The following is a 14,636-nucleotide window of genomic DNA, read 5'->3' on the forward strand; positions in this document are numbered from 1 at the left end:
CATCGACCACTCTGTGTAGACTGGGTCGATCTCTTAGTAGGTTATGGGGTTATCCATGCCTCAAGACAATATATGACAAAGTGTTCGAGGGAACTACATCCATAATTACCTCAAGAAACCCTATGACACTATTTTAAGTGCCTCCTACCATAATGTTTACAAGTAATTGGATGCATAGTCCAATTTGATCTGACAGTGCTTGCCACAGATGCTGAAGTTAAAGGCCTCCTAAGGCCCCTAGATCCTTGTTCAATACTGGACACTTGTCCCGACCTCTTGTACTGAGATGAGAAAGGCCTCCGTGATCTTCGGGGGTCTCTGGCCCTCTTGGTCGATGTCTGAGATGGTCTAGCAGTTTTAGGTGTACGGTGATTTTGTCCCTCAGAGTCACTCATCATATTAGACCTCATCCTTACGACCCTTTTAACTGCCTTAGCTTGGTGTGTCAGCTTGGTAAACAATCTCGGTGTGTCAGTTACTAGATGGGTGAGAATGTCAATATAGAGGCCCTCACTAAACCTCTGGTAGCACTGCTCCTCGGTGGATACCAGCTCAGGTGCATAACGGCTCAATCTCAAGAACTCACTCTCATACTTATAGACCAAGCAATCTCTCTAAGTCAGTTGTGCAAACATATCCCTCAAATCATCGGCGATGGTATCATATATGTACTTTCCCCTGAACTCGAATAGGAAAATATCTCAAATCATATGCTCGAGCTCCAGCGTCATCCTTATCGTCTCCCACCGGTCAATTATGTCACCCTTCAACAGGGCGGTGATGCACTCCAAGTTACCCTCAGGGGTAAGGTGAAGCTATCGCAAGGTGCGAATGGTATCGTAGAGCCACTGGTCGGCAGATACAAGATCATTATCTTCTGATCTGAAGAAGACTGTGGTCTTATACCGGTAGAGTCTCTTAATGGGAGACTCATGAGAGGCTACAACAAGTAGAGTGGGTGTTGTGGGTACTCTAAGGATAACTCTGACTATGTGCCTCAAAGCCTATATGAGCTCACGAAAAAACGTCACCTCATCTATCTTGACCTCTTCCAGAATGCCTAAGTTATTCGTATCGGGGACGAAATCATCACCCGTATCTTCAGCTAACGAGGTGCTGATCTCCTCATGGTATTCTTAACTATAGAAGGGATCATCAGTCATAACCTATGATTTACAAAAAGATAAAGAATCAATATCGTCTTTTCTAGACATTTAAGTACATTTGACACTCTAGAGGCATGTAATTCACGGACACTTAACGACTCTAACCCGTAGGTCCTAGAAACAACTAAACCTGACACTCTGATACCACTAAATATAACATCGTAATCCAATTCGACCCTAAGATCATTAAGTTATGATATTACACAGAACTATGTAAGTGGATAACCATAGTTTTCTTTGAAAATGTTTCATCAATTATTAACCATAAAATTCAAATACTATATAAATACAAAATATAAGTATTTTAAATACAGGGGATCTCCTGACATAAGTCTCCAAAATATATTAGAAATCAAATTATAGAGTTTATGACTCAAATATAAATAAGGTCTATAACAGTACATGCCCACTAAATACTCGAGATGTACTCTGAAACGGTCAAGCTTGAAAAGCTCTAAATCGATAACGTGCTCCTCAATCTGGCACCTAAGGACCTACACACGGAAACATTTCATATTATGAGCTAACAAGCTCAGTGCCACATAAATAACCAAGATATACTACATGCATCCTACATATAAGCATGGTACAATATAGTCACGAGCAATTACAACACTCAAGCAAACAGTAAGTATCATGGTGTAGTTCAAGGTCTTTTAGCATCTAAGAACTTACACCCTTCTTTACTTACGACAACACTTAAGGAAAACCTGGGTCACATAGCATCAACATCTAAATAATCTTTACTCATTTATCTAGCGTCATTAAGTAACTCGAGTGTCATCGTCGTTACCCGAGCATTAAACAAAGGCACAAGTCTTATGGAATCTTACCTCATTGAGACCTTATGTTATCTCACAATTAGTCGGGTTTCACTTGAACTCCTATGGAAGAGTATGCCCCTTTAAAGAAACCCCAAAACCTATTTCTCGAATCACCCACCAAATTTGTCCAAGATTTCATAGGTGAATATCGATACTCACTCCCTTCGGTATCGATACTCCCTCAGGTATCGATACCAAAATTATATTCGATGCTTTGAGAAATGTCCTATTATTGATACCCTTAATGGGAGTATCAATATTACCCCTTGGTATTGATACTCCCTTGAGTATCGGTACCAAAATTTCTTACTAGAATCGATTTAAAACCTCGAGTACCAATCCCTGTAGTATCGATACTACTCAAACAATATCAATAATCAACTAGGAGTATCAATACCCTTTCACACTTATTCAAATTTTCATCCTCCCACGAAGAACAATATCGATATTGTAAGAATAATATTGATACCCTCGACCCAGAACCTCTATTTTCACTCGTGAAAACATACCCTAAATCACTCCTAAGGTACCCCAAACATGTATCAAAATCATGAATTTGAACTACAAGCAGTAGAGGAAGGTTAGAAATGTGTAACCTTACTCTTAAGAGTTGTAAAAACAACCCCAAAATCACCCAAGCACTAACATCTCATTGTCTTTACCCTTAGAGCTTTCACCTTCTTCTCTCACTATAACACATCAAAGAAATGAGTTATAAACTCATTTAAGGATCTAAGAAAGTTAGAAATAGGGTCTTTAAGCTTTCAAAATGGATTTGGAGTCCTAAGGGGTTCTAAAATTCAAAACCCTTCTTAAACCCAACCTTGGCAACCATGGCCAAACCTTAAGGTTGAGAGCTCATTTTGAAGCTCTAGAGGAGATGATTACTAATTTTACCTTCTTAATTTCGGAGTGGAATTGTTAAGCAAGAAGTTTCCACCTTTAACTTAAGCCAAGAAGAAAAAAAAGAGAGCTTGAATGAAAAGAATAAGACAATGGTGAAGGAAAATAGAATGAGAGAGCTTCTTCCTATTTTGGTGTCTTATTTGTGTCGTGACTTCATCAAACATTTAAAGAAATTCAACATTTTGACCAAGCTAATGGAAATTGCACTCCTAGTCCTTCATATTTGATGCACACTTTAAAAATACCCTTTTTAAGCCTTATTGGGCTCAAGCCCAAATCAAAACAATTATACCTTAGCCCAAAACTCATAAACAGTTTCCTTAGACCATTTAAAACCCATTCAGTCTTACCCAAAACTACTAACCTAGAATTCAGGGCGTTACATCAATGGAGTATATATCGAATATTCGTGAACGATGGATTGTTGTGAGGGACATGCTTGAAAGAGGGTGGTTTAGTATATGAATAATGTGATAGAGAAGTTGTATACCCTAAACAATTACTAAAATACCCTTATGTGCATAAGTGAATAAATTATTTTATGCTAGTAAGAGTTAAGGATGATCCGTAATGGTGGAACTTAGTCTGTGGGGTACATAAATGACCAAATATACTTAGAAAAACACAAAGGAGCATGTTACAATAGATGTAACTATATTAGGTAAAAATACGCCAAAATATCTTCGATTGAGGACATATACAAATAGTTGGGACCAAGGATCGTTACTTGAGACATTCAATAAGCGACACGATGAATATGTTATATTTTATAGTAGCGAAAAGCATAAGCTTCGAGAATGTCAGTGAACCCAGGAAGAGTAAACCGCCCTTTTCAGTTTAAGAGGTTTTGAAGGGAAATATGATAAGTTCGAATAAAGTACCGCTACTCATAATTAACCCGAGCCCGTTATACCGATAATAAGTAAGCCTTCACATAGAGTTCTAGATAAAAGAACGAGCGAGATAATAGAGTCCAGCCATGTTAAGATGTACTCATGTTATCTTAGTTGCCCTAGTGGGGCATTGTCAGTGTGCAAGGCGCTTCATGGGATAACTAGGGAGACCTGAACACTCGCGAGGAGTAGGTTAGTGATGTCAGTTTTGTTTGGCCTTCGAGCCTTAGATATGCATGGGTAGTTACGTCTGTTAAGTTTAGTTTGGTAAGCTTCTGATGCACATAAATTTCAGTTCTTACTCTTATGTTGTTTTGTATTCAAGGTAGGTTAGGGCATTGCATCCAGATGCACGTAAATACCTCTCACCACACCACCAGACCTTTCTCATGTTTGTTTTTGTCACTCATACATATGTAGTCCCATCAGTTCAGTATGTCAAATATATTAAAGCTTGGATTGAAGTATATGTGAGACCAAGCCAATGCTTTAGTTTGTACGGGAATTGTACCGATGCTATGTGACATCGGATTCCCCTCAACGATCTACATGATGGCCATGTGAGGACTAGGAGATCATTCAGTATGTTTTGTGGGAATTACGCTAATGTTATGTGACACCGAGGTTCCCTCACTAACTATTGTCTGAGAGCTATATGAGACCAGATGCTAGTCATGTTTGTATTTAGATAATGCACAATATGTCAGGTTCACATGTAGATAATGCGTAGCGTGTTCAGTAGTTAGGGTTAGAGACCCTTTAGAGGTATACTCATGGCGAAGCCTTAGCAGAAGATTAAGGGAACTGTGAGACCCTTACTTCAGTGATTGAGCATTAAAGCCTTCGGTAGGTAGTACTTGATCTAGGTCATACATATACCTACTGCTTAGTACCACATCTCAGCATGTCTATGTTTATGAAATTCTTATGATGCTCTAGATTACGATTATACTGTTGGGTTTTGTAAGCTCAGCCTTCGGATGTTTTCCGTTGGTAGGTCAGTAGCTTGGGCAATTTGCGAAGCACCGTCGCAGCAGGACTTCTAGCATCTCTCACAAAGTATTGTGTTGTATCTTTAGTGGGCATGTGTATTCATAGAACCTTTCTTATGTATTTGAGTTGTAAACTTCATGATGTATTATTTTGTTTTAAATTATGTGTCATTGAGCTCCTGTTTTGTAAAATGTTTTTATATCAGTTATTTATGTTTTATTATAATACCATTCAGTATGTTTGAAAAGAAAATTAACATGTTTTGAAAATCAGGGGTTACCTCGATATCTCAGGGTGGCACTTTAGGCCCAATCGGGTTTAGGGTGTTACAAAAAATGTTGTGCTTCGTAACCACTAGACTCATGTAATTTGAACAAAATTCACCTCTAAAAATCCCTTATACCAATTAAGGATGTTATCCCTCATGAGAGGTGGAAATTGTTCTTGCCTTAGTGCAAAGTCTATATTCATACAACCAAAACCTTATGTAAGTGCATTTTTCCATTCCTTGAGATTCGTTTTCCTAAGCATGAGCAGAAGTGTATTATAGCATATATTGTGATAGCAAAAGAACTAGAAAAAAAATAAGCTCACATAAGCAAACAATAAATTCAAAATAATGGTTAATTCCCTCTCAAGATACCAAACTCTACATTAATACCAAGTCTTTAAACAATAATACTAACAACAAATGGTACTCTTGTTGTAGTAATCAAACATTGACAATAAACAATGTCGAATAAAATGCTAATCTTTAGACTAATGTAATACTCACATAAAATACCTTATAATTGTCACATATTATTATCATAGGTGTCGCTTGAAATCCCTTCAAATATTAACTTTTCTTTAGGTCAATTAATAATCGCATGAATCACAAGAAACACATAATCATCTTGATACTTTAAATAAATTAATCTACACAAAAGAGGTTACTTTGACAGAATTATGTTTCAACTAATCTATCAAACATAGTTATAATATGAATTAATTTAATTCAAAATATATATATTCTATTAATCAAAAATCAAAATTGAAAAATCGAATTGAATATATACATAAATTGCATTAACAATATAAATAAAACTATATAAATATCGTCAAACAATCAACTTCTCTTAATTTTATCTTTAAGGTACCGTTTGGTTCAAGGTATATTTCATTACTGGAGGGAATGGTTTTTTCCCAGTTGAATATACCCATGTTTGGATGGACAATATTACCAAGGGCCAGTAAAAAATTAATACCAATACTGATTTTTTACACTGTTTTCCTAGGAATATTAATCCTCCGTCTCCCTTAGGTATTTGCTTATTCCCGTCATTGTTGTCTAAAATAGCCTCCCCACTGCTGAAATCTTCTTCCTCTTCGATTTGGCTTAGGTATTTGCTTTCAAAATTGGGATTCCCAAAATTGAAATCCCTAAACCATAAAACGTTCATTCTTTCCTCACGCTCCACCGCTCTAGCCTCCAGTTGTGCGCTCTCAATTTGCAGTCGTTAATGGTTGCAGGCTCATTGCAGCGGAAGGAGGACAGGAAGAAGAATTTAGCTCTCGCTCCCTTTGCAAAGCCATTTATCAAGCAAGACATTGATCAAGAAAGATTTCAAGACAATATTGTTCTGTTTTTTCAGTTAATTGATATGTGTATGATATTTGCCTTTGTTAATCTCAATGATTTATATCTTATTTGATCTTCCTTTTTCAGTCCATACTTTGACAAGCCAAATTTGACAGGTGAATTGATCTATACCCAATGATCCCTTAAAACTGTCAATTTTTCATTAGTTGTTGTTGGTCATAATCTATTCGAAAAATCCACCCTTAATTTTTACAGGTGAATTTACCGTCTCTTTGTTATGAGTTGCTAATCGATGCATTCTTTTTTATATATGTATAATTAATTTTCTTAGCTTGCGTTCCATCTGGCTTTCTCTATCTGTTTCCCTTTATTGCGTACTTTCAGATTACTCTTTTACTGGTATCTTTCCTTTCTTGGTTTATGTTAAAAGAAAAAAGAACTAAAAGATTAAAATTCTGATAATTCAAGTGAAAAGTCGAAAGTTATGTTGGAATTTCTGTTGCATTTTGATTATTTGTTCAATCCAATGGTAATTTCATTTTTGGAGATTTTTCTTTTTGATTTATGAAAAAGATCTGAGAAAGAAAACAACATGATATGGTTTTGTGTACTTGTAATTTCTGGGTTTGGAAATTATAATGGACTGTAATTTGTTCAGAAATGTAAATACATGTCTTTTTAGTTTATTGTAGCTGTGGAAGTGGAAGTGGAAGTGGAAGTGGAAGTGGAAGTGGAAGTAGAAGTAGAAGTAGAAGTAGAACGAATTTTATCTAAACTTGTTTTAAGATTGATTAATTTTTGTTTATAAATTGATTATCAAATTGTTATTTGCCATGGACTTAGTCTGTGATTTCTTGACTTTGATGTCTTTTCAGGGTTCTTATCGATTACCGCAGTTCGCATTTCCATAATTTTTTAAAATATGGGACATTGCTTCTCTAGGGTAAATGCTTTTAGCACATATTCTTTAAAGAAAGAAGCACAAAACACACAAATTAGGCAATTTCAAAGGCGCGAAATTGCTTGGTGCTAGCATCTTCGATGCCAATTTGACAGGTTTTATCCCAACTATTCTATGTAAACTAACTAAATTCGAACATTTTTCATTAAAGACCTTCAAAAATCCCTCCATTTTTCTGTTATCTCAAAAAAAGTATTCGACGAGACTAATTTCAAGTTTCGAGCTTGTTTTTAAGGTCCGGTAATGGTTTGGGGTTTTCAAACATATAATTACCATATAGGTTGAGGTTATTAAAGGGCTAGTAAAGTATTGTAATGTGGTTAAGTTGGCCTCACTGGTTAAAAGACCTCTATTCGTATCGGTTTTCATGAAATATCTGTAATCTTCATGAGTTGAGGTTGTAAAAGGCCTTAGGTAAAATCAATTTTTCATGGATCTTTCACTGCTTTTATGCTCATATATGCTTACATAATAGACATCGACCTTTTTTTCGAGTTGCAACTAGTAAATAGTTCAGATAAGTGCAAGCCTGCAACTTTAGGCGAACTCTCGAATCTTTTGATCTTTGTCACTGCTCGTGTTTTAAACGGCTTTTGATTAACCGAAACGATGCAGGAGCCGACCTTTCCGAAGCTGATCTTAGGACGGATAATTCAATGTTCTATCGGATGATATCTTCGTTCGAATCTCCAATCGTTCCTACCTGCAGGCAAATTTAAGCAACGCGAACTTGGAAGGCACAACTGCAACGAGAAACACATCTTTCAAATGATCAAATATAACAGGTTTTGGTATGTATAAACTCCAGTTTACTCAACTCTCTGTCAGCTGAATATCGATGAACTGCGCATAATTTGCCCGCGAATCTCATTACTGCTTAGTCGGTCAATTTATTTGGTTGTCTTCTTATGATCAGATTTCACAGATGTACCATTGCGAGATGATCAACGTGAATATCTTTGCAAAGTTGCAGATGGGTAAGATAGCTAGCTATAACAACTGATTTAAAACATGTTCTACATTTCTCCGATTATTGAAATGGTGTTTTAGTGTTAGGGTGAATCCGACCACCGGAAACGCAACACAGGACACATTGCTTTGCAATTAGATGAAAGATCGAGAAATCACCGCCGCAACGGGTGTTATTCGAGGTATGTAAATATTTTACTGTGAGAAACCATGTCATATGTGATCAATTGTGTCATTGTTTTTATTGCTTCCCACTTCGAAGACATGTAAAATGCATATACCTCGTTACGTAATGAAATTTCAAACCAACTGTTGAGGTTTGTAAATGTTTTGCTGTGAACAACTATTTTCAACCTAATGATGTATACACTTTGAGTTTCATGACAAAGTTCATGGCCATAAACTCTTTTAATAGCATGTATATCATGAGTATTTTTTTATTTTTGGTATATTCGAGCAAGGTTCGGGGTGAAAGGGACGACGATTAATCGTCGATCCTGTAATCTTTTTAGAAACAACCAACGACCATTAGGTCTAAATCCCACATTTTCACCTAGGCGGAAGGCATCCTAGGACCTGAACACTAGATATGTTGGACAGTCACCTTCGAGGTGAAAGGAACGTTGATGGAGCTGATTTCCAGGTTTTTTGCTCGGCTTCTTTTTCTTTATTCCTGTAATTGGCGTTTCGGGGTTTCAAGCTCGGGCTCTTGTAGTCTTGTCCATGGTGAAGTTTACATGGAACTGCAACAATCATTCATATTGACATTTCTCATTTCCTTTCATTGACGTTTCAACTCAAACGAGATTTTGTTCTCTCTAGTCATTTCTCATTGATGTAGTTTTATTTTTGTACAACAAATGTGCATATGCATGCACATGCACATACAAATATGCTACGACTCTTCATTTCCCATTGATGTGTTACTTCTCCTATTTCACTAACCTAACAGAGAAATAAAATATCAAATGTAAAATTATAAATTGACACTAACCTAACTGAGAAATACAATTATAAACTGTTTATTTTATAATTTTATATAATATATATAATTTTGATTTTTGTTTAATTTTATATATAAAATTTTAATTTATTTATACACATTTAAAAAGTAAATGCATTCATTTATAATAAAGTCATCTTTATACATTTTGGTAGGAGTAAAATGGTTCATCTATTAAAATGTTCATACGCTTATTTAGTTAAATGTTGATGTAAAATTTTAATATATTTTTAGATAAATTATGTAAAATTTAATATTAATTAAAATTATACATGATATATTTACTCTTTTATTCTACCCAATTATCTTTTAAATTTTATGAAAATTATATATAAATTTTATTAAAAAGTATATATATTAAAAATAATAAAGTAATATATTCTCGATGAATTTTTATATAAATATTTTCATTTAAATATTTCGAATTCCACTTGTTAAAAATATAGAACAAGGATAATTTCGTAAAATATACATTCCAATAATCTTTTATTACTTCAACCAAACACTGTAATCTTGCATTCCTGCCAAACAAACCAAACACAGTAATGTAACATTCCCAGTAATGTGTTAGGTAATGTTACATTCCGGTAATCCTATTCTCGGAGGTAATCTTACATTTTGTGAACCAAACACACCCTAAGTAAATGAAAGATAATCAAAATAATAATAAATTTGAATACACTTAAATCTTATCTCAAGATATCATATATTCCATTAATATTTCATCTTTGGACAAAATATTCACTTTAAGTGATATTTGGTGCGGTAATCAAACACTGATAATAAGAACATATCAAGTAAAAATCTTCATTTGAGTCGATTTATTACTCACACATTAAACTGAATAATATCACATGCTTATACCAAATTTGTACATGCGATTATGTCAATTATTAATCTTCCTTTGGGCCGATCAATACTAACATATCCTAAGTTACACATACATAACTTTCATAAAATATTTTTCATAACTGAGGTCAATCTAATGACTTATTGCTTTAGTTAAATCGTCTCAAAATAAATATTAGTATTTAAATTTAATATTTCTATAACAATGTCAAAACTAAAATTTTTTATTGACTACAATATCCAAAATAACCCAAAATAAGGTTACATAAATGGTACAATCAAAAATAAAAATAAAACTCAAGTCTTTGATTGTTTCTGAAGAATTTCTTAAACATACATTTAATTCATGAATCACCAAAGACAAAAGGAATTCAAAATAATCAATATTTAACAGAAAGTCAAAGTCAAAATACATATCAATGAATTAAATCCTTAATCAAATTGAATTGAATATATCAATGTAAGATATATATTCTATAATCTATAATAGTAAAAAAAATTAATTTTTTAATCATGTCATAATTTTCAATGTAACCCAAAATGAGATTATTTAAATAACGTTATTAGAAACCAAAAACCTAAATCTTTGACTATTTCTCAAGAATTTCTTACCAATTAATTCACCAAATTAAACCAAAATTTATGATTTACCTTAATCTTGAGTGTCTACTCCTCTTTCGACATCCAATTGTTGATTCCTCCGGTGTCAACAATAGCGATTTTAAATCTCAAATAAATAATGATGAAAACAATGAGATGCAATAAATTACATATCATCGTAATATCATCCTGCAAAGCAAACACCATAAATTAAATGCATAATAACATAAAGCATAATAACTCAATTTATTTTGAATTCACCGAACATATATTTATTTCATCACATTATCAGCAAACATTGAACTTAATCACCCTATAAAAAATAACATAATTAAAATCCCTTATGTTTATCAAAAGAGAAAATAACCTCAGTGACCGAAAATCCCTTATAATATACGATTTTAACCAACTTATTTTGGATTTGCCAAAATGACCAACAAAATCGCAATTCGATATCTAAATCGCAACGTGATCTCCAGTATCGCAAATAAGTTTTCAGATTCGCAACGCGAATTTGGAAAATCGCAATGCGATTCTGACTATCGCAATGTGATAGTCCGAATTCACGTTGCGATAGTCCAAAATCATTGCGATAGCACTGTTCACCGTTGCGATAGCACTGTTCACATTGCGAATTTGCGATAGTATTATTGTTTCCTGTCCAAAAGGATGCAAAAAAGCTTCAAACTTGGGATTTTTTTTGTTTGAATTCTCTTTAATGGTGTATGAATTTATATAGGAAGAAAGAGATATTGTGATGATCAACGACAGGTAAGAATCATCTGGAATTAGTTAATATGCTGAAAAATAATTGAGCATCCATTAATAATTCGAAAAGTGACGAAAAAATAACATTGAAAGGAAAAAATTTACAAAAACAAGATAAAAATTTGTACAAAATAAGATAAAAACTTGAACAATTTTTATAAGAAATTAAAGAGACTTATTGCACAAAGAAAACTAAAATCCTTGATCTGTAAATAAAAGAGATTTATAAACTAAATATGTGAAATAAAGATCATTTGTAATTAAATTATTTGCAATCAGATCGATGTAGATATTGCGAGCGTAATAAGAGAAAAAGAGTGAAAGAAAGAAAGAGAGATTGATGGTGAATTAAAAGAAAGAAAATTAAGAGATTAAATATAAATAAATAATTATATTCTATTCTATCATAAATAATTTAGAATTTATATTTATTTAATTTTATATTATTTAAAATTTATAGTTTATCATAAATAAACATTATAAAATTTATTTTTATTTTTTAAAAAATTATATTCTATCATAAAACCTTATAAAGAGAATTCAAACAAAAAAAATTCCAAGTTTGAAGCTTTTTTGCATCCTTCTCGACAGGAAACAACAATACTATCGCAAATTCACAATGTGAATAGTGCTATCGCAACGGTGAACAGTGCTATCACAATGATTTTGGACTATCGCAACGCGAATTCGGACTATCGCAACGCGAATTTGGACTATCGCATTGCGATAGTCAGAATCGCATTGCGATTTTCCAAATTCGCGTTGCGAATCTGAAAACTTATTTGCGATACTGGAGATCGCATTGCGATTTTGTTGGTCATTTTGGCAAATCCAAAAAAAAGTTGGTTAAAATCGTATATTATAAGGGATTTTCGGTCACTGAGATTATTTTCTCTTATCAAAATACCTTACTGCATGTTGCTCGACGGTAGACCTCGAAAAAATGACTCGAACTCTATTATCTGAACCGATTTACCCGACCCAATACACGATATTAACTCGAACATGATAATCAAATTTTATTTGATATCTGACCCATATCCGACCCGAACCATACTCGATCCAGAATTTAGTGAAACCAAAATTAACCCGAACCGAAAGAAACTCGAACCGAATTTTAAACTGATCCAAAAGCAACCCAAACCGAATTTAACCCGACTCGAAAACAATCCGAATATATTGAAATTGATAAAAGTTATTAAACGATAAAAGTTGTTTTTAATAATAAATTAATATAAATAAAATTGATAATTTATTAAAAATATTAGATTTATAATAAAATAATAGAAAGTTTAAGAGGAATATAAAAGTAAGAATTTAATTGTAAAATTGAAAACAATAATAAATAAAGTTTACTTATCTTGTTATAAAAATATTAGATTTATAATAAAAGTAATAGAAAACAACTAAAACAAAGGGAATACTATTAGATTTATAATAAAAATAATATAAAATTTACTTATGTTACGAATAAAAATTAACAAATAAAGTTATGCATTATTTTTTAAAATTTTAATAAAATTATTAAATTTATAATTGGAAATAACTTTTTTAATCTTTATCAAATAGTTCTCATTAAAAACTTTTCATATAAGATCAATATAAAATTTTGATAACAAATTCTAACACGTATTATTGGATTGTATTTGTGTCAAATTATCAATTTATCATCTCTAAATGATGGTTTAATTCAAAATATTGAACGATTGAAAATTGAAATTAAACCTAAATGATAAAATTAACAAATAAGAAGACATATTTTTACAAAGTACATATAAATTATTCTATATATAATTGATTTTGTTTAGACTCATAACCAATTCAACTCGAATTGACCTGATCTAAAGGTTAACCTAAACCGAAAATAAATCGATCCGATATTAACCCAACCCGAAATCTAATCGATCTGGTATTAACCCAACCCAAAAATCAACCGATCAGGTATTGACCCAACCCGATATTGACCAGATCCAAGGATCAAGAGATTTGATATTGATCTGAACCGGAAAACAACCAATCCAATAATCACCCAACCCAAAAATTGATCCAATTGGATACCTAACCCAATTTGATTCACCGTACACCCAAGCTAGATCAGAACCAGGTCTGATCCGAACAAAATTAAACCAAATTAAATCTAGACCCGAAATGACCCGACCCAAACCCGATCTGAATGACTCCTTTGCCACCTCTACTCGAATGTGCTTGTCCTAACCCCTTTATATAGCTGATTTAAGAATCAATTATTGTATGTATTTATAACTATGTCCCTCATCAAATTATAAATACAACTTTAATAGTGTCTACACTTTTATTTCTATGACACTTCTAATACCTTATGATTTTATAACATAATTGGTCACTTAATTTATGTCATATTTTTATTATAACAATATACATTAAAAATATGTACCCATAATTATAGATTATAATCAAATACATTAATATAAGAAACTAATCACTTAAGATCATAAGGACCATACAAGGAAAAGGTTAAAAAATATAACCAAATAAACTCGAATGAAAGACAGATACGAACATATATGGTCACATTGGCAAACGAACCACAAGAAAGGACTAAAATATTGAAAGATCACCGACAAACCGCCAATCAGAGTCGGACAACGTGAGAAAACTATCCACTAACACAAATCACATATCCAATTTAATCCGAGGGTCGAAAGAAGATAAGATCATCATGATTACAAATAAGCGTCATCTTGATCTGTCGTGACGATGTCAAATCCAACCATGATAAAAATAAATAAATGAAAAAGAACAGTCAAATAACTAAAAATGTGTCAAAAGATAAAGAAAAATATGTCATAAAGATGGAAAAAAATATGTCACAAAGATAACTTTTTTAAAGACAAGAAATCTAAAAAAATCAAAGATGTGATATAAGAAAATAAAGGAAAAATAAGAAAAACCGATAACGATAATCAGGACCACGATTAGTACTGCCACATATCAACTAAAGATTAAAAAAATGTTAAGAAAATATTAGAATTTTAGAAATCCACCATATAACTTAAATTGGTGCTTTTTAAGGTAAATAAATTATTGATATGTTGTACGAATTTAGTGGTCTCTATGATAAAATGTTAGGTATGACTCATAAA

General features: G+C 32.7%; 1 pseudogene; it reads left to right on the top strand.

The window, feature by feature from the left end:
* The first annotated feature begins 482 nt into the window (after positions 1-482).
* LOC120176374 lies at positions 483-8,433 on the top strand (annotated as a pseudogene).
* The last annotated feature ends 6,203 nt before the right edge of the window (positions 8,434-14,636 follow it).

The sequence above is a fragment of the Hibiscus syriacus genome, unplaced genomic scaffold (genome assembly GCF_006381635.1).
Source record: "Hibiscus syriacus cultivar Baekdansim isolate YM2019G1 unplaced genomic scaffold, ASM638163v2 tig00112236_pilon, whole genome shotgun sequence".
Classification (NCBI taxonomy): domain Eukaryota; kingdom Viridiplantae; phylum Streptophyta; class Magnoliopsida; order Malvales; family Malvaceae; genus Hibiscus; species Hibiscus syriacus.